Genomic DNA, 25,261 nt, shown 5'->3' on the forward strand with positions numbered 1-25,261 from the left:
GGCAGCATGGGAACATTCCCTGTGTGATACGGCTATTATCGATACTGGGACGGAGATCTGCTTCTGGGTCATAGCAACCCTTTCCTCATCCCCTTTGTGCTACACCAAGCAACAGCTCTGCTTAACTCTGTGGTGTCCCTCTGTGAGGTATGTTTCCATAGAGGTGGCAGAACTTCATTAGCATTCCTCAAGCATTCATTGGAGGCAAGATGCATGGACCTCCAGTAGAGCTGGTCAAAAATGGGTGTGTTTTCAATGGAAATGTTCATGAGATAAAAATAAAAAATAAAATAAAAAATCCCAACCAGCTCGAACCTCCAGCCCTTGTTTTTGAGGATCAGCCCCCAGCAAATGCAATTGCTTAAAATCCTGTAGATTTTTGTCTGTCATCGCAGCACGCTGCCTCCCACTTTTCCTCCTCCTCTGCCTAAAGTTAGAGCATGCAATGAATTAGTGGAACACCGGGCGTCACATGGTTTGCCGTACCAGTCAGAAGAATGGGACAGGGAATGAATTCACAGAACAAAGAGTGATGCCTTTTACCACTCTCAGCCTTCCTCCTAAATGAACGGCAAAAAAGAGCCATCAATCCAAGTAACCAGCCAGAGCCAGAGCAGAAGAATCAGACTGATTACTGACGAGGTGAGCATTCAGTATCTGTCATTCATAGCACCTGGATGAAACATTGTGAAGAGTGGGAATGGTGATTTAGACAGCCATGAGGATTGGATTAGGAATTGGGATGCCGAGTATTTTAATTCTTGGTTTCTGGTCAAATCCATCCCAGATGATTTATTGTTTTACTTTGATTTGGAATCAATAAAAGGTCCCATTCACAGGCTTTGAGCACCTGACCAATTCTTTAAAATTACAAAACCCAAATGAAACACAATCAGCTCGCACCTTTACCAAACAGGCTGTTCAGAGGCTGTGCATATGCACTGAAGCAGCTGGGGGGTGGATCAGGCAGTTTGTTTTCAATGCAAAGCAGTGGAGAGATGGAGGAAGTTCTTTGCCTAGTCTGGAGAGAGACCGTCTTTTACCAGGAAATGACATCTTTCAAAAAACTATTGGGGGGAAATCTTTAAAACCCCAACACAGCCTCTAGAATAACTTGCAGATGTCAAGCAGTCCCCGAATGACAGAAGGGCAGCTGATAATAATTTATCATGGTATTAAGAAGTTTGGATGAGGAATATATTATTAGTCTGAAAGCTGAAGTAGATGGAAGGGGAGAAAATCTCTTTATTCTGTGTTTTTTGATCATCTGAGTGATGGGCCCAATTCCTGGGTCCGTTCCAGCTGCTTTAGACTGCTCCTGTAGTGCAAAACAACTGGAAATCCATCTTCAACAGCTCCCCGAGGAGTCTTGGTGTGTTAAGGGGCTAGACCCAGCACAGTGGTACTATACTAACCACTCTCCTTGCTCTCATCGTAAGAGATGTGGCAGGGTATCCCTGCAGTTCGGTGACCTCCAACTGCTAGAATGGCCTGAGGTGGTTGGTGGTGGTGGGGAATTTAGGGCAGACCCAATGAGGTTTTAATTACTCTGTGGGCTGGGTCAACTTCCGGACAGCCCCAGAGCTGGGGGAACACAAAAGGCATCTTAGCCCTTTATCTTTTCATTGGTACGTAGATTCCCAAATAGCCTTTGCCACCACAGCTGGGTGTGCAATTGCTGGACGATAACAGGGTAGAGGTCATGCAGACTAGTACAACTTAATACCTCCAGTTATCATTGTATTCATTCAACAAATGGCTTCTCAAGGTGGGTATCCACTGGAGAAAACACTTAACCTTGGCTGCTCTTGCTGCCTTATTGATTGCCAAATTGAAGTTGGGAAAGAATTATGTCCTGCAGCACATAGGCCAGGACTGTGAGGAGTTTTATTAATAAATTCATCGATTTTAAGGCCAGAAGGGACCATTATGATCATCTAGTCTGATCGCCTGCATAAACAGGCCAGAGAACCTCATTCAATAATTTCTGCATCAAGCCCAGTAACTTCTATCTGAGCTGTAGTGTGTCTTTAAAATGACATCCAGTACTGCAACCCCTCCCCACAATAACCTTGTGACCTCTCCCCCACAGCTCCTTTTTGGGTCAGGCCCCTACAATTACAACACCATGACATTTCAGATTTAAATAGCTGAAATAATGAAATTTACTATTTAAAAAATCCTATGACCGTGAAATTGACCAGAATGGACTGTGAATTTGGTAGGGCCCTACACATGAGGCAAAACCAGTGAATTTTGTTGAAGGGGGCATAAGAACTGGCTTATTGAAACAGACAAATAGTCCATTTTGTCTAGTGTCTTACCTTTGATAGGGATCGATGCTAGACACTTCCAAGACTGTATCTCAGAAAGGAGTAAAACTCCCATATGAGTCGAATTGCGCAACATTATACCTTGCAGTGAAATTTCTCCCTTGATTCCAGTTAATGTCCTGAAGCATGAAGATTAATAATCCTCTTATTTTCTCGATAGTATAGTTTCAGACAATATCCTTGTTTATATAAATATCTATTCGCTTTCTGGAAAATACTAAGGGCTACTCTACACACAAACTTGCATTGGAAATAACTGAATTGGTTTGAATCCACACTTTGTGTTCTTTCAGTGCAAGTCTGGGTGTGAACCTTCTTGCAAAATGAAAGTGTCCTATTTTGATTTAGTGTCATTTGATTTAAAGTGTTTTACACCAAGTTAGTTATTGTGATACGATTTTGTAAGGGTAGAACACCCTAAGCCAATTGACCTAGTACCTCAGGAAGCGTATTCCACACAGTAAATATATATATATATATATTCCATCCTAAATACATTGCCTTTTAATATTTTTCTGAGCCTTCTGATTCTTGTCTTTTGGGAGAGGGTTAAGCAAGATTGTCATGGATCTTATCTAGCTCATTCATACTTTTCAGAGACCACTCACTTTTTATTATAGTCTTTTCACCATTTTAACTCAACAAGCATTGTCATTTCTGCCAATGCAATTTTGCGACTTTCCCCCAGAATGCCCTGGTTCCACCCTTTCATCCTTTGCCACAGAGTTCCAAGAGGAGAGGGACCAGTAGACCGTGGAGTTTATTGCAGTGGCTGATCCTCACCTCAGAAGAATGGAGAATAAAGGCGATTTAAAATCCCCAGATAACCTCTGAAATTCCTTTAAAACCCACAATTTTGCAATCAGGTCTTTGCTTTCCCATTATCAAGTGAAATATCACTTGACCCTGATTTGCCATTTCACAGAATTAGCCACTGTTAATTGGCACAATTAGCCAACCATTAGATATACCTGGGCTTTTTGGGATAATACACTCCATGGTTCTCCTAATTGCATACCATTATAACCCCCATTCAGTCACTGCTGTTCAAAGCCGCTGTCTTCTGCTGAAAGTTAGCATGATAAGGGCCAACTCTGATGGATGTACCTGGCCTTCAAGAGTCTCTGTAGCACTGTGCTGTGTCAGCTTGGCAGGAATCTAATCCAACATTATTTCCAATGGCAAGATTTCAGATCCAGACAACTTCACATCCAAAAAGAGACTGATTCCATACTTGGAGAGTAAACCATACTCAAGCTTGCAGACATTTGGCTGTGATTTTAAGGGATCTCTTAACAATTGTGGGCATGTTTGGGGCTCGTATGAATGACAGTCTGGCAGCTACAGTTGGGCAAGCGAAAAATATCATTGCATTTTTAGTCCCATTTATCAGCTCACAGTTCATTCACAAAAGAGACTAGTTTCTATGAGTCTAATCACCAGTGATAGTTATTCAATGAATGAACACAGCATCTGCAAACAAGTTTCCTCCTATGAGTTGTTCATGAGCGGCTCACTAGGCCTCTGAAGGGAGAAAAGTGGTTGTGGCAAACTCAGAAGTACTGAATTCCAAGTGGAAACTAAAGCCAAACTCAGAACTCATTTCCTAATTTAAGCTTTATCATCACTATGGAGAAGTTCAATGATAGAAGCGCTCCTTGATCGTCGCTTCTAGTCCAGCACTAATGCAAATCCCAGTTGGGCTGCTAAATCCATCTGCACAAGGAGAGAGGTTTTCTAATTATTTTGTGCATTGAAGGGTTCAGTTATTAGAATCTGGACAGAATATCGCAAACACAGACAAGGACTGTCATCCTCAAACTTTAACTGTCACTCAAGTGCAGCCTGCTGGTCAGTCCTGAAGTTATATTCCAGCTGCCTTCTCTTCTCAGGAGTGATAGATGTGTCTAGTGGGGGCTGATAATTGAAATTGATTTGGTTGATTTCCTGAGTGACATGAACTATTTCTTTTGTCAGGTTGTGGAGGGGGAGAAATGGTTAGAAAATCAGATGAACTGGCACACACCAATTTAAAAAAATCAATACATATTTTAGGCTGCCTGTTATTTATTTATTTTCATGATTTAGAAATGTCTGAATGATTATTATAGAATCATGGTTGTCACTGTGCTTCAGTGGGTCACAGCTGAGAATACCAGATTCAGGACAAACTGCTGCGAAATAGGGCAGACTCACCCTAAACTGGTGGTTATTCTACCATTAGATATACCAAGCCAGTAACAAAAGTAAACTGCTGTCTCACCACACTGGTTAACAAGAAGTCAAGAATGCAGTTGCCTTGGGCATTCCAGCACTTATTTTACCACCCAGACACTAGATTTTATGATGAGCGGTTATTGAAAAATATTTAATCAAAAAAGGGTTCTTCTGATCTCAAGAGATCAGCCACATAGCCAGGTCAATATATAACTCAGATCTTACCCCATGGTCATGCTGTTGCCAATCCTTTGATAGCTACAATATAAGAGAAAAGAAATAGAGAGTTAAAAAGGCTAAAGCACTCATACACATAGAAACATTGCAAAGTTCTTGTGTCAGGTTTGAAGCAGTGATGGAATAAACTGCTAATCTGCAAAAAGTCCCTCTGGAAATTACCCAAACAGCCTGGGGGTCATTAGTCCTTGTTTAGAGCTTCCTTGTTCGAAATCTTGTCCAGAGAAATGAAGCCGGAAATGAAGACAAAATGGAGATGTTTCCAGCAGGGTCTTTTATATCCTCTTCCATGTGGATGGAATTTTACCGTCCCAAACAAAGTCCCCAGTACAGTTTGTGGAAACGTACAGGAAGAAGATGGAGTCCAAGGTCACATGAGCCAGTCACATCAATGACATACGTGGTCATATTTCAATCATACAGCATCACAATGGCACATAGTTTTTCTTCATTTATCCATTTCTGACCAAAATGCAAACCCACTCTCTAAAATCTCTGGTAACATAGAGTCATTGAAATGTAGGACTAGAAGGGACTTCAAGAGGTCATCCAGTCCATCCCCCTGGGCTGAGGCAGGATAACGTGTACCTAGACCATCCCTGACAGGTGGTTGTCTAACCTGTTCTTAAAAACTTCCAGTGACAGGGACTCCACAACCTCTCTAGATGAGCAGTTCCAGAGCTTAACTATCCTTATAGTTAGAATGTTTTTCCTAATATCTAATCTAAATCTCCCTTGTTGAAAACTAAACTGATTTCTTCTTGTTCTACCCTCAGAGGACAATTGATCACCATCTTCTTTATAATAACCTCTTTGCTAACATGGTTATTTGTGGGCACCCACCCACAACGTTCAACTTGCTACTTTTTCCTCTAACCCAGCAGAGAATACCATTCTTCTGGATTTAATGGCATTCCAGGTGCTACTGTAGAAGTCATTAGACAAACTAGGGAGTTAAGACTGGAGCCATTTCATGGGCTCAAGTGAGAATATTTTTTCCAGTCCAAGATGATACTTTTGACAACCAGTTACGACATGAACTTAAGTGCCAAGGAAGAGGGGACATTTTAATACTGTTAGTATCTTCTGCTCCTCTTCCCTCTCTACTCCCACCCCAACTACTTGCCTGGGAAGGGGAAGTATGGGGTGAATAGTGGCTGCTCTGCCCCTCATGGTTGCATTCCCAATCTGAGAAGGCTAAGCTGTGTTCTGTGTATCCTGCGCAAGGGAATAACATGAAAGGACTCAATGCTTGTAAAACTAAACTGGCTTTTTATTAAGAGGCCCATGCAGAGCTCCTGCAAATGGAGCTAGTATTCTAGCCATGTGCTCACATGCTGAACCCTCCAGGTTCCATGCGGGTTGCTACGGGAGGATCAAAGGGCGCTCTGCTTCTTCTTATGCCCCTGCATGACTGAGCAAAGGCTGCGACAAGCTCATCTCTTAGGTTCGTTCATTTTCCTTTCTTTTCCCTTTGTAGTAGAGATGGGCTACAGCCAGCTGTTTAGCTGTTCAGCCCTACAAACAGATCCACCCTTCCCCAAATGTTGTGTCCCCTTCGTGTCTGTCTCCACTTTCCAGCACATTGGGTAACTGAGTCAGCACACAATGCGGCTGCACCACTCAATGGGAACAAGGGCAAATTCATCAGTAGGAGTGAAAATTGGATTTTGGGGAGCCAAATTTGATCTGTGCTGTGCTCTTGCAAGCAGTATGGCGAGAAAGCAAATCCCACTGTATTTATCCCCCATTAGCTAATTCCTAGTGATCGACAAACCTCATTAACAGGAAAGAGATTTGGAACAAAGACAACAGAGATTTAACCCGCCCCCAAAAACACTTTGTTGCATAGTTCATCAGTCAATTTTATCTTACTTTAGCCTGCAGGCATTTGCCATGGGTGCATCCTGCTCTTGGCCCCCATTCTAATCACCCCCAAACTGTTGGGACTGGATGAACAGCTCAAGCTTTTCCTTTGATTTATTTCTCCTAAGTCCTTTTGCAGACAGCACTGAGAAAGCACATTTCACACAGGTGTCCCCTCTTCTGCATTATCCTTCCAGCTTATTACGTGGCACTCAGCCATTATGCCTGCCACTTTCTTTGTAACCAGACTGCTGTCTCCCAGAAACCATAGAACTAAACAGAAGAAACCCATCTGCAACAAGTCAGTATATATTGGCACCAGTGCTAATTGAAGAAAAAATGGCAGATGCTATCTTTGCTTAACAATGCCCCTAGAGCACAACTTTAGTTAGGTGTCCTTGCTGATAACCAACAGGGAATTGAAGGCACAAAGCTGGGCAAATTCCTTTCCCCTTAGCAAAAGAAGAAAACCAGATTATGTAAACATCCCCAAAGCAATTTCCTTAATCTGTTTGTGTCTTGTCTGAACATAAGGTCAGAGCCTCAGCTGGTGTAATGACTTCAATGGAGCTTTGAAGATTTATGACAGTGGAGAATCTGGCCCAGGAAACGAAGCTTGGAAATTAAAAATTCCTCCCCATTTTCTGGCAGCGCAACAGGCTGAGTTGTTATTTCTTTTAGTTGGGCCTACAGGTGCATTCGCAGTCACCCTACATCATGTACCATGGACAGTCACCTGTGGTTTAATCTCTTGATTAAACCCATTCCCATTCCCGCCTTTATTTGGCTTTAGATAAAGTGAGACAGCTGGTAAATGTTACCCCATTTAAGTAGTGTTCATCAGTGCAGAAGTAGTGGCCCTGGGGTTCAGCTAGTCCCACTCTCACCTTGGGAAATGGAAATGTTGGGTTCACATATTTCAGGAGTTAGGCCTACAACCTTTGTGGTCTATTATAGGGTGGCACCGTGAGAGTTGCCATCCTGGGGGATGATATGTGAAACCACCAACATCTCGCTGCTACTCTCAGGGGGGTTAGAGGGCTGTTAAAGACCCCATGGATCTTTTTGTACAACTGCCCAGGGCCTTGGATCTTGGTACAACACCACCCTTCATAAAAACAGCATCATTGTGTGAGGTTTTGCTGGGGAGTATAACTACTCCCTGGGTCTGTAGAGTCATTGTACTACTCGTACATGCATCGTGACTTAAATATGAAAAGGGGGTGTACACTACACGATTCTGCTAGAACAGTGGTTCTCAAACATTTTTTTTCGCGGACCACTAGAAAATTGCCGAGGGTCTCGGCGGACCACTTAATGCCCCACATACCATTGCTGAGTCATTTGGGGGGGCAGATTTTTAAGATTACATCTGTCAGTATAGGTTCACATACCTAATCTATATGCACAAGCAAGTGTTGGAGTAAGAGGAAACAGGGCTTGGCAGGGAAGGAACATAGCTTCCCTGCCTCTGCTAAAAAGTGGAGTAAGTGCTCTCACGTATCTGCCTTGGTGTGGGTAAGTTGGGCTCCCTCACATTTCCTCTCCTCCTTGGCTAGTGCCAAGGGGAGCTCCCCATGCTATTTCAACCTCCTTAAACCCCTGTGCATAAAGACCCAGTGTGCTCATACAGACCAGGTATCTGTTTATTACACATGGGGGCAGATACAGTATGATCCTGGTTGGACATTGATGTGGGTCAGATCCTCAACTAATTGAAATCAGCCCAGCTGCATTGACTTCAGTTGGGCTATGCTGATCTATGCTAGCTGAGGCTCTTACTTTATGCACGTAAATACTTGATTTTTGCATGCACACTCTGTATTTGCTCATGCGAGTTTGACACCTGCCCAGTCTTGCAAATCTTGCTCTTTGTCTCTAAACTATATTCAGGAGCAGTCTACTTTAAAACAGGATTGTCAAGATTCCTTCCCCACTCTGAACTCTAGAGTACAGATGTGGGGACCTGCATGAAAGACCCCCTAAGCTTATTCTTACCAGCTTAGGTTAAAAACTTCCCTGAGGTACAAACTTTGCCTTGTCCTTGAACAGTATGCTGCCATCTCCAAGCGTTTTAAACAAAGTACAGGGAAAGAGACCACTTTGAGACATCTTTCCCTCAAAATATCCCCCCCCCAAGCCCTACACCCCCTTTCTTGGGTAAGGCTGATAATAATCCTCACCAATTGGTACAGGTGAACACAGACGCAAACCCTTGGATCTTAAGAACAATGAAAAATCAATCAGGTTCTTAAAAGAAGAATTTTAATTAAAGAAAAGGTAAAAGAATCACCTCTGTAAAATCAGAATGGTAAATACTTTACAGGGTAATCAGATTGAAAACATAGAGAATCCCTCTAGGCAAAACCTTAAGTTACAAAAAAGACACAAAATCAGGAATACACATTCCCTCCAGCACAGCTTATTTTACAAGCCATTAAACAAAAGAAAATCTAACGCATTTTCTAGCTAGATTACTTACTAACTTTACAGGAGTTGTAAGGCTTGCATTCCTGATCTGTTCCTTCCAAAAGCATCACACAGACAGACAAAACCCTTTGTCCACTCCCCCTCCAGATTTGAAAATATCTTGTCCCGTCATTGGTCACTTTGGGTCAGGTGTCAGCGAGGTTACCTTAGCTTCTTAACCCTTTACAGGTGAAAGGGTTTTGCCTCTGGCCAGGAGGGATTTTATAGCACTGTATACAGAAAGGTGGTTACCCTTCCCTTTATATTTATGACAAGGATTTTCTTCTTAAGCAGACAACTTACCATTCTGATGATACATAAAGTCTGCACAGAGGCAAATCATCCTGAACTGGTTCAGTCTCCCATCATGGAAATTTCACTGTGATGGGTATCTGTTGCTCATTATCTGTGGAATGCAATCTGGTAGATCACTGTTATCAGGCACTCTCATGACCCTTGCTGGGACTTAAGTCCTCTTTAGGACCATGCACCTGAGTTCAGATTTGTGGCTGCATGCCCAGACTATCTATCTTGCTTCATCTTCTCTTCTGGCTTGCAAATGCTGGTTGTTTAGTTAACACTTGCTCTCTCCTTCTGTGATACCAGGGATGAATCCCACTCCAGATGGTTGTAAAGGTCAACAGGAACTTATGCAGAGCTGCACATTGGGAAAACTGTCTCCCAGTTGTCATTCACTAAAATACCTGCCTATATAACATAGCATTCCAATGCAGCTGGCCATTACTGGCAGCAGCAGAATGTGAAGCTGTCGGACACAACACAGTTCTCTCTCCTCTAACGTCATTCTCCCATATGGTCAGGCAATTATTTTCACGGCACAATGTCAATACAGCAGGACTAGACTCTGCTTTACAAAAAACTGTGCCCTGTATTGTACATCCATAGATCACAAGCAGACTCGCTTAAGTTTCCTCCATAAACATCTGCTGTCATGAAGTCTGCTAATTGCACACGGGCAATTGACTTTTTGCCTAATTAGAACTAATTTGATTCTTTTCCTGCTTATAAAGCCACTCTGGTCAGTGGGAGTTTTGCTGTAGACTTCAATTTGATCAGAACTGGGCCCATAAAGAACCTCTCTAATTGCGCTGGCAAATCTAATGCAGTCTCATTGTTTCATTATTTTTCCCCCTTATAACACACATTTAAAATGAAAGCAAACAAGAACAGGAATTAAAGAATTATCCTCCAGTCTTGAATGATTTCTAGTTTTATATCCACTGTGTATCTGGCTGCCAGTTAAAGTCTTTCATTAAAAAGACAAACACAGAATGTGTAGCGCCAAAAGAAACAACACATGGTAGGCATGTTTTCTCAGTAATTCAGACTGGGATGAATAATAGAGGACAGAATTAGGAACCCCAATGAGCAACGGACCAAGTATGAAGAATGGAATGGTAATTATTTAAGTGGACTAGCTGAAGTATGATTTTCAACTGACTTAACTTTTTGGATTGAAATTTATCCTTTTAGAACAGTAAGAAAAATGTAAATCAAACCGAACCCTGTTTCTGCATTTCATGAGGGGGAAGGGAATGCAGCTGCTATTGTTGTTTATTGATGAACCAATGGTGAGAGACAAATGTGGCTAATGTTACCCATATGAGTAGTCCCATTTAAGTTGATGGGACCACTCAAGTGAGTAAAGTTATGCATGTGTGCATTTGTAGGTATGCGGCTTACATCTGTGATACCCTGATATGTAGAAAAGCTATTTTGTAATAAATATTGGAATTTTCCTTCTTTCTTTCTCCTTCCAGTTGTTGAACAGATAAACCAGAGCTATGAAACTACATTTGTTCTATTCCATCCTAGACAACTATCAGTCTGAATGTCTGATATCTTAAGAATCATCAGGGTTTAGGAACATCTATGACATTTCAGTAGAGGATGGGCACTCCAGGCCTTTAGTGACAGAAACACTTGGATCTACCCCGGCAAGCACAGATTTTAAAATTCTCGCCACCCTAATATATATAGCCAAGCAATTTTAAATGGCCCCAGTAGGCTCTCGAATTAAACTGGTATAGATAATAAAAACAAAAAGGAAATAATCTACCACAAGGGGATAAATAAGAAAACTTGATGGCAACTCTTTCTGAAAAGCATGTGAAAATTTTGATTAGATGGTTATCAACAAGAGGGTTCTGTATCTTCCTTCCTTGAAAAATGTAGATATATCTATAAACATATTATAGGCCTGCTGCTGAGTTGATATGATATGATTTTAGCACTACTGAAAGTGAGAAAAAGAGATGGTTTAATCCCCAGGCGTATACCTCCTCAAGACAGAGTTCTTGACTATAGATGCAATTTTGCTGTTAGATACAGACATAAATAGAATCCTTTCCAGCCTGAGATGTTAGGTGAATTGGATTAGCTGTACATTATAGGATATTCAGATGAACCAAGGAAAGTGCCATGTGTCCGTTTATGTGTTAAGAAGATGCGAAATGTCTCCATCCACCTCTCTGTCTCTGGGTTTGATTCAGCAGGACTTTTCCTGTATGCTCGCTGGTCCACTAGAAAGCTCTTGGACTTCATCACTGTGGAAACTAATTAGGATAGTTAGTGATAAATGAAACCTAGTCCCCTTCTTCGACACCTGTGCAATGCACATTATAATATACAGGAAGAGGCTGCAAAATAGAGACTGTCCTTTTAAAATGTGGCCTGGAGTAACACAGGCAACCTGGCTTCCCGTGCAGAATGGATGAAAAAAATACCAATTCCAACAATTGTCTAACCAGAACAGCACGGCCATTTGGAATCATCTGCATAATTCGGTCCTGCCTTCGCCACTCATGAATAATGCTGTCATCTCAAGCTTATGTGCCAATAAAACCGAGAGAGCACCACATTCTACGGCAAGACTGCTACCGATGTGGTGTCTCCATATCTGCAGCAGTGCTGTGAAGGCTTAAGGTGACCAGGCGGCTCCGGTCAGTACTGCTGACTAGGCTATTGATTATCTGGTTGGTGGCACCGTGCAATGGGTCTGGCAGACACCCTGCTAGCCTCCACGCCACGCAGCTCCCGGGAAGCAGCCAGCATGTCCCTGCTCCGGCTCCGATGTGTAGGGGAAGCCAGGGGGCTCTGCACACTGCTCCCGTTCCACGTGCCACCCCCTGCAGCTCCCACTGGCTGGGAACCATGGCCAATGGGAGCTGCGGGGGCAGTACCTGCGGACGGGGCAGGGCGCAGAGACGCCTGGCCGCGCCTCCGCATAGGAGCGCGAGCGGGGACATGCCGTTGCTTCCAGGAGCTGCTTGAGGTAAGCACTGCCCAAAGCCTGCACAACTGACCCCCTCCCAGGCCCCAACCCCCTGCCCCAGCCCTGATCCCCCCTCCCAGCCTCTGAACCCCTCGATCCCAGCCTGAAGCATCCTCGTGCATCCCAAACCTTTCATCCTCAGCCCCACCCCAGAGCCCTCACCCCCAGCCAGAGCCCTCACCCCAACTCCCTGCCCAAGCCCAGAGTCCCCTTCCGCACTCTGAACCCCTCATTTCTGACCCCACCCCAGAACCCACACCCCCAGCCCAGAGCCTATACCTCCTCCCACACCCCAACCCCCTGCCTCATCCCAGAGCCCCCTCCCATACTCTGAACTCCCCAGCCTAGAGCCCCCTCCTGCACCTTAAACCCCTCTTCCTTGGCCCCACCCCAGAGCCTGCACCCCCAGTGGAAGCCCTCATCCCCTCTTGCATCCCAACTCCCTGCCTCAGCCTGGAGCTCCCTCCTGCACTCTGAACTCCTCATTTCTGGCCCCGCCCTGAAGCCCCCACCCCCCAGCCGGAGCCCTCACCCCCTCCTGCACTCCAGTCCCCGAGCCAGCCTGGCGAAAATGAGCGAGTGAGTGAGGGTGGGGAGAGTGAGTGACAGAGGGAGGGGGGATGGAGTGATCAGGGGCGGGGCCTCAAAGAAGGGGCGGGGCATGGGTGGGCCTATGAGGAGGGGCAGGGCAGGGGGTGGGGCAAGTGTGTTTGGCTCTGTGCGAGTAGAAACTTGGCAACTGTTTAAGGCTGACCCTGTCTCAGAGCCCTGAGTGGTTAGGGGATTGGCCAGAACCCTATTTGACTACAGAGCTAGCAGAAAATCCCCCCCACTACTTCCCAGGCCAGCTCTCATCTGACTGGAGCATGGGACTGCCATCTGAGAAGGGACTGGACGGGGCATGCGGCGCTGCTGTTGCCCCAGCTGTGGGCGCACAGCTGGGCCAGTTGAGGGTTTGTTCTCAGGGTGGGGGCCAGGCCCAGGGATCAGCCTGGTTCTGTGGCTACTGTGCGTTTGTAGCACATGTGAGAATCAACCAGAGGCCAGAGGGAAGGAGGTGCCCTGGTTGGGGGACTGATGTTAAGGCTAAAGGTACCACAGAGCACTCTTCATATGTGTAGCAGTGTCTTTGGCAGAAATTTCACTTCCTTCTTGGTTGTGCTGTGATCTAGTTGTGCGCCTAGCGGTTACGCTCCACTCCAGAGGTGGCTGCATGTTAACAGTTGACTGAGTTGTTAATACATTTTGTGAAATATTTTAGGATGCATTAGGATGAAAGGAGGAACATGAATATTGGGCAATACTGTTAGTACATATCACACATTTGAAGAATATGTTTTTTTTTATCCACTGTGTTTGTACTGAACCTCAATGAATCACCGAGGTACAATTCTCTTAGTTATAATATAGGAAACCGCAAGTTACAAAAAACATAAAGAGCAAACACAGGCATTCTGGTTCAGGCACTTCGAAGAAGGAGAGATTCCTATCTATACCCCATCCATACCCCTGGAGATATCAAAAATCATCCCAAGTATCATTGTCTCTTCTATAATGGAAAGGTGGACTGACTTGTCAGGAGCTCACTTTGTTTCTATTTAGCATGAGCTCTCTTCAATTTGACACATTGTATGGAGCGCACACTTTCTGATGCCTTTCTTCTGAAAGGCTTGTCTCTGCATTGATTGCCACAGTCTCTATCGGCTAGTTTTGCTATGATGTGAATTTGTTTCTCTTGGTTTTTTTATCTGCATTCTTCCCAGCCATTTGGAACAATGCATTTTTATTGTGTTTTATTACTTAATGTATTCTCTTTCTTTTCTCCCTTAATTCTCCAAGGCAATTTTCTATTTGTTCTCTGACTGTCACTTCTTAGATATATTCATACTAACTCCCTCACTGCTGCTGGACCACGTACATAGGTGTCAGCAGTTATTCTCAATGAAGCTTCAGAATGGACTAGGTCCATCTAACCTAACTTCAGAACCCCATTCCCTGGACATGTCTGCTTCATTGCACAGCTCTGTAGGGATGAAGTTTTGGTGTTGAGGACATGGTCATGAAATGAGGGCTTTTTCTTATAGCAGTAACGCTTCTGTCATTGTCTAGCCAACTCTTCAAAGTTACATTAGCCACTTCATTTCAGGGAGGTTGAATTGAGGGAATGTATTGTAAGGACCATATCAGTTATTCCACTGCCAACACAGGTATCTCCAGTCCTTTCCTGGCAACTATTTCAAGTAGTGTGAAATTTGCCCTGTGAACAAGCCATGAGCATCTTTTAAGATTCTATCAATAAAATGCAAAGGCCTTGTGTGTGATCTCTGCACAGGGGCAAATCTCACCCATTGAGAGCCAGTGACCAGAGCCTTTGAAGATAACAATAGCTATTGTCTAGGCCAGTAGAAAAAGGCTATTTTGTGATAACCTCAGGCAGAAAAAGGGTAACAAATAAAAGAAGATCCTAGGATTCAACTGTGCCCATTTTCTACTCTCATAATCATCACTGTCCTAGGGACAGTGCAGTTGACATTGAATGACTGATATCAACAGCAAGTGGTGATGGTGATGTGTACGTTGGCTGTTTGTCCATTCCACCTCTTTCTTCCATGGTGCTTATGATGCAGAGAGAACAATGTCTTTGCAGGACACACGGAAAGTCAGCAAATTCAGGCTGTTTCAGACCAAGGTGGAAGAGCAAGTTCTAGGGCTCCTCACAAAGTATTCCCTGCCAGCTCCTTTCCTCTCTTTTATAGTGAAGAGAATCCAGCTCATGCACCTCTGCTGACTGCTGGTGTGGCAGTATCTCATGGGGGGAGAGGTGATCCCCCAGGCATAAAACTATAAGGTGAATCCTAGGAAATCCATGGAGATGTGGCTAGCAAAGAAGCCCAAGAAAAGTAGAAAGTCTACAAAACTTGAAAAACCAAGCCTCAGATAAAAAAACTCATTTTGGGTCAAATATCACCCTCATTTTCACCACCTACAAAATACTCCTTGTTCAGGAGAAAGCTGGAAAACCAGACTCAGTGCTCCAGCAAAAAACAAACAAACACACCTCTTTCTGACAGGCTGAGGTACCATTTTCATCATGGCAGATGCTGGGCAACAGACAGAGAGGAGAGGCCATTGTGACTCAACTGTGATATTCTTTGTCTTAATGACAGTAATGATGACATTGCAAAGCCAGTTTGGGAAGAGTCATCACCTTGTCCTTCCATTATCTCTGCAATATTGCTGATGATTTAACGAGGTAGGCACAGCAAAGACTTCCTTCCTCCCACCTTTCTAATAAACAACTAATTGTCCTTTTGTGCTTTGGTTTCATCTGGCTGACCTTGACTCAGCTCCAGACACCTGCAGATGAAGACAAGGGAGAGCAAGGGTCACATTCTAGTTTTCATGAATGATTCAGAAAAGCCGCGAAAGCAGAATGTAGATGCAATAGGACAGGGATGGGGAAACTCTCACCATATGCACCACTGGAAATGAACATAAAAGGTCTGATGGGCTGAGTTTAATTGTTCTAGTGCTTATTATTAGGAAAAGGAAATACAAATGTCTCTTCAAAATGAGTTACAATGAAGGTTTTGACTATCTTTAGCTAATGTAGCGTCATGTAGTTTAGAAAGAAATTTTGAATGTCTTGAACATGAGATAATCATAGAATCATCAAAATATATGGTTGGAAGGGACCTTATGGGGTCATCTAGTCTATCCCCCTGCACTGAAACAGGAGTAAGTATACCTAGAGCAGGATTAATTCTACTTAGAATATGTGTATGTGCAATCTTTCTCTGTCAGTAAATGAAATGTGGGGAAAAAATTGTTAATTTTTTTTTAAAAACTCAGAGATCTTTCATGGCCCCAGAAACCCTAGTGCAGGTGCAAATTTTGCACACAAAATAGAAGTCCTGGTCAAAACCCTTTTAATAATTTATTCCTTCATGTACACCAGAATTTACACAGCACTCCTCTTCATTACTGAACTGGGACCATTAGAGAATGGACCGGTGAAGTGGGCCAGTATGGATTTCTGGTCATTTTTATTCTGATTAAATCAGATAATATTTTGAAACAATAGTTGAGTGTCTTGATTGGAGCACCCTTTCCAATAATTCCAGCATGTTAGATAGTGCTCCCCAACTCATGTGACCCTTAATACAGTGCTCGATGAAGGGCTTGTCTACACTGCCCCGCAGTTCACACTATGGAGGTGTGAATAGCAGTGCGCATCAAAGTGCTGCGGTGTAACTCCCCCATGTGGATGCTGTGAGCACCTACTAAAAGGTTCCTAGTTCACATTAATGTAGTCCTCTTCAAACAGGAACCAAAAGAACAGGTGCTTTATAGAGGTGGGTTCCAACCAGAACATTCCATTTGAATAGCTCTGAGGTTTGTGAGAGCTCAGGGCTGGATCGGAGCTTTGTGGCCATGCATCCATCTCTAACCCTTTCTAGAGTCTCCTGTAAAATATACTAGTGACCTGTAAATCCCATAGTTTCCAGATATTCTCTTCTCTGTAAATGAGGTAATAGACTGCGCTGATGGAATCACTTACCCCCTTGGCTTGCGGACTGACTCCATTACCTTCAAGGACCTTCCGCACACTCCATTGGCTCCTGCGTAGGGAAGATAAACAAGCCGGCGTATTCTTTGCATTTCATGGATGAGATGCGAAATGGAGTTTTGGGATGAATTCATAAGTCTGACAAGAGGAGGAGTTCTCTCAGGAAGGCCTGGGAATCAGTTAGTTCAGTTTGTAAGTGACTGTAGAATTTTTGAGTGTGAGGCAGGCAGGGAACAGGCTGATAAGTGACAAGTCTATTATACACCATTATCCAACACAGCGAGTAGAAAAATGTATTCACCTTAATGGAAGATTTGTCTCCCTTCCTCATGGACAAGATAAAAACAAAAAAGGGAAGAGTAATAATTAAGAAATTTGTCTTGTAAGTGCACAGCCAAGCACGAGTTGAGATCCTTGCTATGATTAATGTACAAGCAATCATGTTCTGTTGGATTATGCAGTGAATTCCAAGCAACTGCTCTGAAAGTCTCCAGGGGACCATCTGTGTGAGTTTATGGTGAGGCTGGAACGTAGTAGCATGTCAAGGAATGTCTGGCACAAAGAACATGCTTCTCACCCTTTTCCGCCTTGGCAGATTTGAGACTCAACTAACAGGCTAATATCGAAAGGAATGGAAAAGCAGGTGGGACTTAGGCGAAGTCTTTTACTGAGAGCACAATTTAAATACCAATGTAAAATAATAAAATCACATTTAACACATTGACCAATGTCAATTAAAGAGCTTCTTGATTTAAACAGAACTCTACCAGCCTCTCTTGCCTGTGCAAATAGCCCCAGTAAATAAGAGCCACCAGTCTTAAGACCCATTGGTGCAAGAAGGTGCAATTTGCAGATTGTATCCTTCTGCACTAGCAAGTACTGCTTGCCCCAGAAAGGATTCACTGTTGTTGCTTTCTGCTGGTGATAGCCTCACACTAGGGCTGTGTGAAAATATTTTTAGCCAAAAATGCAGATTTGTGTTGAGCTAAATGTTTTGCCACATGTCTAACTTGACTAATTGTTTTAGCTGAAAAACAAAACAAAAAAATTCCTAAGATTCTAAATGTGTTGATTTTTCAGTTCAAAACTTTTGTTTTCAAGTTATTTTTACATATTTTATTTTAAAGAATGTGTCAATTTCAAAATGAAAACAAAGCATTTCATTTCGGGTTCTGAGTTTTTGGTTCAGGGAAAAATTTGAATATTTTTTTTGTGTTGATCCAAAACAATTTTTTTTTCAGAACGGCCAGCAAACTGAAAATCATCCACACTACTCTCCCCATGACAGACCTTCCACTGTTGGGTCTGTTTTCCTGGCTGAAATTGCATTGGTGGAAATCAGCACAGACCCAGTAATAAATAGGGCACTACAAATTTTGTGAAATGCTCTGGGATCCTTCAGATGAAAGGTATTCACCACTCCCCCCACAAAGCAATTCCTTACTGAGATATAATTCCCACTAAAATGAATGGTACTGCAGTGGGACCCTCCTTCCCGCATCAGCTGTCAGCAGTGTTTGATCTGTAGACCTTCACTACCAGAGCACAGGCCTCTATCACTTCAGCTAAAGAAGAGGCTCCACAAGGTGGCAGCAGTACCAGGCAGTTATCCTGCAGTGGACCAGCTGCAACATGCACTCTGTTAGTGGTTTCCAAGAGTGTTATCTCAGTGAGGATTAAAGTCTGCAACAGATTTTGAGACCCAGAAATCCTGGGTAGGTTTTGGGCCATGTATTATACCACTTTCTATGGAGGCATTCCTTTGGGATATCAGTGTCTCAACGTTATCCAGGCATTCTTTCTTCCAGAGCAGAAATAAACTTTACAAGTTATATTGAAAAGACTTTTTAGTGTTAGCATCCACAGCAGGAAGAACACTAATAAACTGAAATGGCTATTGAATGTGCAGTGTCAATGAAGCAATTACATTTTGTCCACATGCAGTTTGAAGAAGCCGATAATTAATGACCTAATGAGGAGAATTCAAAACAGCCCATTGCTCAGCTGAGACCTCATTTTTCTGTCACTCTGTACACTGGATTATTAATTTATTTTGCAGAGCTGGAAGAGTCTGATAATTGGTTATGCACGTGCCCACACACACACACCTCCTCCATCTTGCTTAGCCTGTGCACACGCAGAGGGACATTGCCCTGTGTGCACACACATGGAGCATCTTGTTAAGAGTATGTTTGTGCAGATAGAGTTTTGTTTAATGCGCGAGCACACATAGATTGCAGTGACTGCAAAAACCAAACACGGACACGCTGCCTGGTTGTCTAGGACATTTTAGAGAAGCTTAGCTCACCTACTCACATCTCTTGGGGCTCCATCTCTTGATGTGCCTTGATCAAGTCTTTCATTGTAACCCCACTTCCACAGAAGGTGAGCTGAAAACCCACTGGCTCTAGCAAGAGAAGTTCCTCCATTCTGGAGAGTATGTTCAGCAAAGCTAAAGATTTCAGTAATTATAAATCCTGCCTATCCATAACCTTTTCTCATAAATATATTATCACAATCTGCATTATGGAGAGTCCATTGGAAAGGTGTTGTATCCATGGTACCATGTGACAATACAAATGAAAGGCCCTTGTGTGACCTACAGTGAATTATATTGAAAGAAACAGGAAGAAGTTGCATGTTTCACTTCTCAAACCAATAATCTTAGGTGTGTGGGAGGAATTGTTTTTTCTGCTGATTTTTGATGAAAACTCCAAATTTAAAAGTCATTTGCTATCTGGCTGAAGTGAGAATGCCCTTCCACCATCTCCACAGACACTTCTTAATCCAGCGGCCTGAGGATCTCAGTTGCTGTGAAGGGGAATGAGAGGAAGCTTCCTACATCACTAGCTGTATTTTGATCATGCAAATTTTTCAGGTGCTATCAAGTCCCAGAGCAGGAGGGAGAGTATGTGAGGTGGATGAAATAAGAAGAGGCTTATGTGAGGTAAAAAACAGAGACAGGCAAAACCCCAGACAAGCCTTGAGAATCCTCATTCCCTGCTTCTTGCGGGCTATCTCATTCTGTCAACTGCATGCAAGCTTCTGCATCCATGGTAACCAGAATCGTGCATCCAGCCTGAGGCCTGGCGAGTTGAGGCCTGGTCATTAAGATAGTCTGTTGCAGCTTGTTAATGTTACAGCTGGGTAGAGTAAGGAGGGCCATTTAATGGACACTAATGAGAGGGAGGGGGAGAACTGTCAGTCGGAAGTTTTGAGAGTGAAAAGAGGCTGAGGGTATGTCTACACTGCAGCTTATGTCGGCAGAAGTTATATCACTAAGGGTTGTGAATAAACCAATCCCCGGAGCGACATACGTTACACCGACATGAGCCCTGGTGTGGACAGCGTTATGTCAGCAGGAGAGCTTCTCCTGCCAACATAGCTACTGCCTCTTGCAGAGGAGGTTTTATTATGTCGACAGGAGAGCTCTTGTGGAGCTTGATGACTGTGAGTAACTGCAGCACTCTCCTTGGACAGGAGACCCTGAGGCCGATTCTGTCCGGTGCCCAGGCTCTGCTCCGCACAGGAAAAGGGGTGATGGTGGTGTCGGGGAGCTCCCGGTGTTGGTTCCATCTCCCTGATTCTTGGGACTAGCCTCACCCCCACTGATGCCACTTAGAGTGACTGCCAGTCGGCTGTAAGTTCCACCTCTGATTTGGAATCCTTAACGGACTCTCTGGAGCAGCAGATAGATGCAGAGAAGAGCTCTATGACCTCTTCCTGGTACTCTACCCCTGACATGCTCCTTAGATCAGGAGCATCAGACACCAGACTGGAGCTGACACTTTTGCCAACAGGGAGCTCACCTACACAAGGAAAGTCTGCTGGCAATTTGCAGCCAGTTTACAGTCTCTTTGCACCCCCTAAATGACAGATAAGGGATAGGTCTCAATAGCGAATCCAGCCCATTATATGTATCCATCCTGCCTCACTATACCAAGATTGGGAGCATACATCTCAACTCACCACGGTCCCAATGCAGGTGCAACTGCATGACCAAGCTCCAAAATCAGAGAGACAAAAAACGTTTAGGAAAGGTACAATGCAGCCTGATTCCTTCCATTAGTGTAAACGGCTTTTTCTACAGTCCTGCTTTCATGATTCTGTATGGCTGATTTTTGACAATAGAAGAATTGGGGCTCCAGATTTGGGAGGAATGTAGGTAACGTTGGATCAAAGCAAGTGACATTCTCTGCAATGACAGAGAAGAATGGCTCTGAGCTGGGGCCAGGTTTCCCCACAGTGAGAAATCATCACCAGGGTGTAAGGCAGAGTTCATGTGCCCAACATGAAGAGCGCATTGTGGCTTACAGAGCTTTTATGAAACTCAGACTGGCATTTGATGCTACCTTTAGCTAGGCTCTTCTGCCTTTCACTAAGCCCAAGTCTGGTTTCAATCAAAAACACATGGTTCACATGAGTTCAGTCCAACTTTATGTTGTTAAGCCAATTTCTGCTGATTAGTGAATGCCCTTCGCCTTCTGTATCAATGAATGGCAGTCTGCAACCAAATACCCTTCTCCTTTACATTGACCAATAGCTACCTGAAGGCCTTTACTTCACCTTGACTATAGATTTTCAACACTGTATCAGTTTCTGCCAGAATAGCATTAGCAAATGTTGTCTTGTAGGCCTCTTCAGAAATAACACTGTAACACGTTTTCATTCTCATATTTTGCATTAGTTATATGACCTCGAGCCCAATGCGGAGCATTTGATTCCATTTTATTCTGCACTACAAACAGCTCTGAGTCAATAACAAGCCACGCAGACAGGCCCAAATTGTTTTACACTTTTCCACTCATCAGTGTGTGGTTGGCTTCTGCCCCAAAGTATTCCTTCTGAGGTAACTGTGAAGTTCCCATTACCCTTAGAAATGTCTAATCCTGTTTCTGAATGTTGCTAAGCCTTTGGGTCCAAGGTGCCCTGGGGCAGTGAATTCAAGAGGTTAATTATGGGTTGTTTTAAAAAGTATTTCCTTTCCGTTTCATTGGGTACATATACTCTACAAAAGAAACAAACAACAAACAAAAAAAAACCAGCATAAGGGAGTCTCAACTCCTGGGTCAACTGACACGGGCTCACAAGGGTTGCTCTACAGGGCTAAAAAGGGCCGTGCAGACATTCTCTAGGAGACCTACTGCCTGGGCTGGGTTTCAGAGCCCAGGCTCCAGCCTGAGGGGGGATGTCTGCAGTGCTGTTTTTAGCCCCAGAGTGTAAGGCCTGCAAGCCCGAGTCAGTTGATCCAGGCTCTGACACTTGCTGCTGCGGGATGTGTTTTGTTTTGTCATCCACCGCCCCCCCTCGCCCCTCTTCCCCCCCTGCAGTGTAGGTGCACTGGATGTTCTGTTGTTCTCCTGTTGTGATTAAAGGCTAAACAGCAGCATCGGTTTTATCTTTATTTCATTTAGTATTTGACATGCGTCTATCCTATCATGCCTCATCCTTCCCTTTTCTAATTTAAACGATCCCAATCTCTTCCAACTCTCTTTCCATGCCTCTATTCATTTTTGTTGCCATTCACCAAATCCCTTCTATTTCTGCTATCTAGAGATGGGCTGATCAGAACTGAATGCGTCATTCCTGCTATGAGGATAGGAGGGTTTATCATCAATGTGCCGAAAGCATTTAGAATATGCTCCATATTATTTTCTATCCCTGTGTATGTACATACGAGCATTTTTTTGCTCTTTTGACTGCTTCTGCAGATTGAGCCTATAGTTTCTCTGAGCTGTCCGCAGTGACCAACGGTCTTTCTCCTGAATGACCCCAGTTCATTTAGAACTGAACTGTCTCTCAGCTGGGAAGTTAGTTTGGGGTACAAACTTCAATCAAATCTTCATAGTTCATATCCTTCTGTTCTTCAGGGAATCATAAGTCATTCAGGACAGCAAATACCTCCATTACAGCCAGAGTTAGCAATTGCAACTCTTCTTGACAGTGCTGTTGTGGCCCTTGTCCACAGACTTTGAAATTCTCACTTTTTAAAGTGGAAGCCATTTGTTTTATCCTCCATTGCCATTTCTGTAATCTTTCTTTATACTTGCAACCAGCTACAAAACTGGCTACAAAAGCAGTTTCTTCTTCCTTGGTGTTCACACCTCAACTGCTAGAAGAGGGCCTCATCCTCCCTGACTAACCTTGTTATCCCTGGCCTGATTCTTGCTTCCATATTTATATGTGCCTCTGGAAATTTCCACTACATGCATCCGACAAAGTGGGTATTCACCCATGAAAGCTCATGCTCCAATACTTCTGTTAGTCTATAAGGTGCCACAGGACTCTTTGCCGCTTTTAAGGATGAGATAGATTGTTATAAAAAACGAAGAGGGAAGTGCCTTTCCAGATTAGGTCCCTTTGATGTGACAGACAACAGCTGATTTTTAGATGGCTAATTGGTCTCTAATACACGGTGCTAAAAGAGGATCTTAAGCACTGTCTGGCACCTGAACTGGATCCAGTGTCAGCCTGGATAGGACTCGGAGACATTGAAATTACAGGCCATATTTTTAAACAAGTTAAGGGTGCTATTCTGAGCCTAAATTTTGCACATAAGCACGGTGCCTGTGCAAACTACCTGGACAACTGCATGCACAAATGGACTGTGGTTGTCATTTGTGTGCCAGTTGCCTGATTTGCTTGAATACTCCCAGGAGTTATATGCACAAATTAGGCATGCACTTGTGTGGTTAATTTATTTAATAGATTCATCCTACATCTGTCTGTGGGATCCCTGGTTATATCAGCTGCGTGGGGTGTGTGGAACCAAGTTCTCCAGGAACTTGATCAGATCAGCTGCTTCTTCTCCCTCCAGCGGGCCTGCCCCCTAATGTTCTGGCACAGATCTGGTTCTACAGAGCTTTATAATCACTGTCCTTATCACATTCAGCATGCTTCTTTACAAAAGATATTTTCTCTGCTGTAATTGGACCCTCAATCTTACGTGAAAGGCACAGTACAGTTCGTCCAGGATTTATATTCTAATAACAGCCCACTCGCATTTCCAGTGCTGTGATGTCATTCTCCAGGGCAGACTGGAAGCAGGATTCTTTGAATAAGGCATCAAATATTGGTGACCCCAGTTCAAGCATGGAAGGGTTCTGTCAGCAAAACAACCTCACCTCCAAATAGACCACACACAAATTCTCGGCTCCAAACAACTCTATCCTCCAAAGCAGGTACTAAGTTCTTTACATGGGTTATTTCATCTCTAGCTCAGCTTTCATTTTCATTTACCGTTTATTGAGCATTAAATTATCAGCAAACTATGGGAGTCTGAAAAGATCAATCAAAATTTGAAGAACAGAATAAAAGGAGAGACTTTAAAACAACAGGATGCCAAAATAATTGAAAGAACAGTAAATAAGGACAGCCCGGCCTTAGGTAAAAATTACTCCTTCCAGCTGCTTCACATCATTCTAAATCCTTAGGAAACAAACCACTTCCTGCTTTCTTTTAATGCTTTAATCAATCTAAAGATAAAATTTTGCTTTCTGAGTGATCAGGTAAGAAAGTGGATTGACAGAAGCAGCTTTAGTGATAGGTTTTGTTAAAACTGTTCTAAGGGTATTTGTTTATTTAACATGCAAATGATTGTACAGAATGGGTCAGTTCCCTACCCACGCAAAATGCAGTAAATCATTTTGCCTTCCGTTGATGTTAGTGGAGCTTTGCTTATTAACAGCAGCCGAGGAGCTGCCCCAGAATCGGGGGAAACAAAATCAGTCAGAAATAATAAGGCAATTTCAGCTATTTTGGCAGAAGGGGTGATTTTTCTTTGCCATACTTTACAATAAACAGCAAATCATTATGTCCTTTTGGTCTCCATCATAACAAATGGAATCATCAGGCATCTGTGTGCACAATACAGCATCACTGATCGGCAAACAGGGGACTCAGAATTACTTGGGGAATTGAAAGTCAGGACCAAACTGTGTGGGACAGGGAAGTGGGGCACAAGGGCAGAACTGTAGCAGCAGCAGGTTTTGCAGACCATAAATGAATTGCAATGACAGAGCTATGTGGAGGTAAATAGCACAGAAGTTGCCCACCCTCGGAGATGCTGCTTAGTCCTTCATTTTCATTGTCACTAAATCCATTCTTAAAACAGACAGTTTCCAGAAATGTTGTTTGTTTGCGACTAATGAAGGGTCTCCCCTCTTCCCCCCCCCCCCATCATCTCATTAGTCACTTCTCTCAAACAGATGAATGTGATATCAAGCCTGAATGTGAGTCAGACACAATGGCTAGAATGCTTGGAAAGGATGGGTA

The 25,261-nt window shown here is 43.5% G+C and overlaps 1 protein-coding gene across 1 annotated transcript in view; it reads left to right on the forward strand.

Moving 5' to 3' along the window:
- Window positions 1-594: 594 nt before the first annotated feature.
- LOC311529612 (uncharacterized protein) overlaps window positions 595-25,261 on the forward strand; it is a 53,887-nt gene continuing 29,220 nt past the window's right edge. Inside the window, exon 1 of the mRNA XM_084645692.1 lies at window positions 595-642. The gene's annotated coding sequence lies outside the window, so the exon portion shown is untranslated. The remainder of the gene's footprint in view (window positions 643-25,261) is intronic.

This window comes from Lepidochelys olivacea, assembly GCF_965140295.1.
Source record: "Lepidochelys olivacea isolate rLepOli2 genome assembly, chromosome: 13".
NCBI lineage: Eukaryota > Metazoa > Chordata > Testudines > Cheloniidae > Lepidochelys > Lepidochelys olivacea.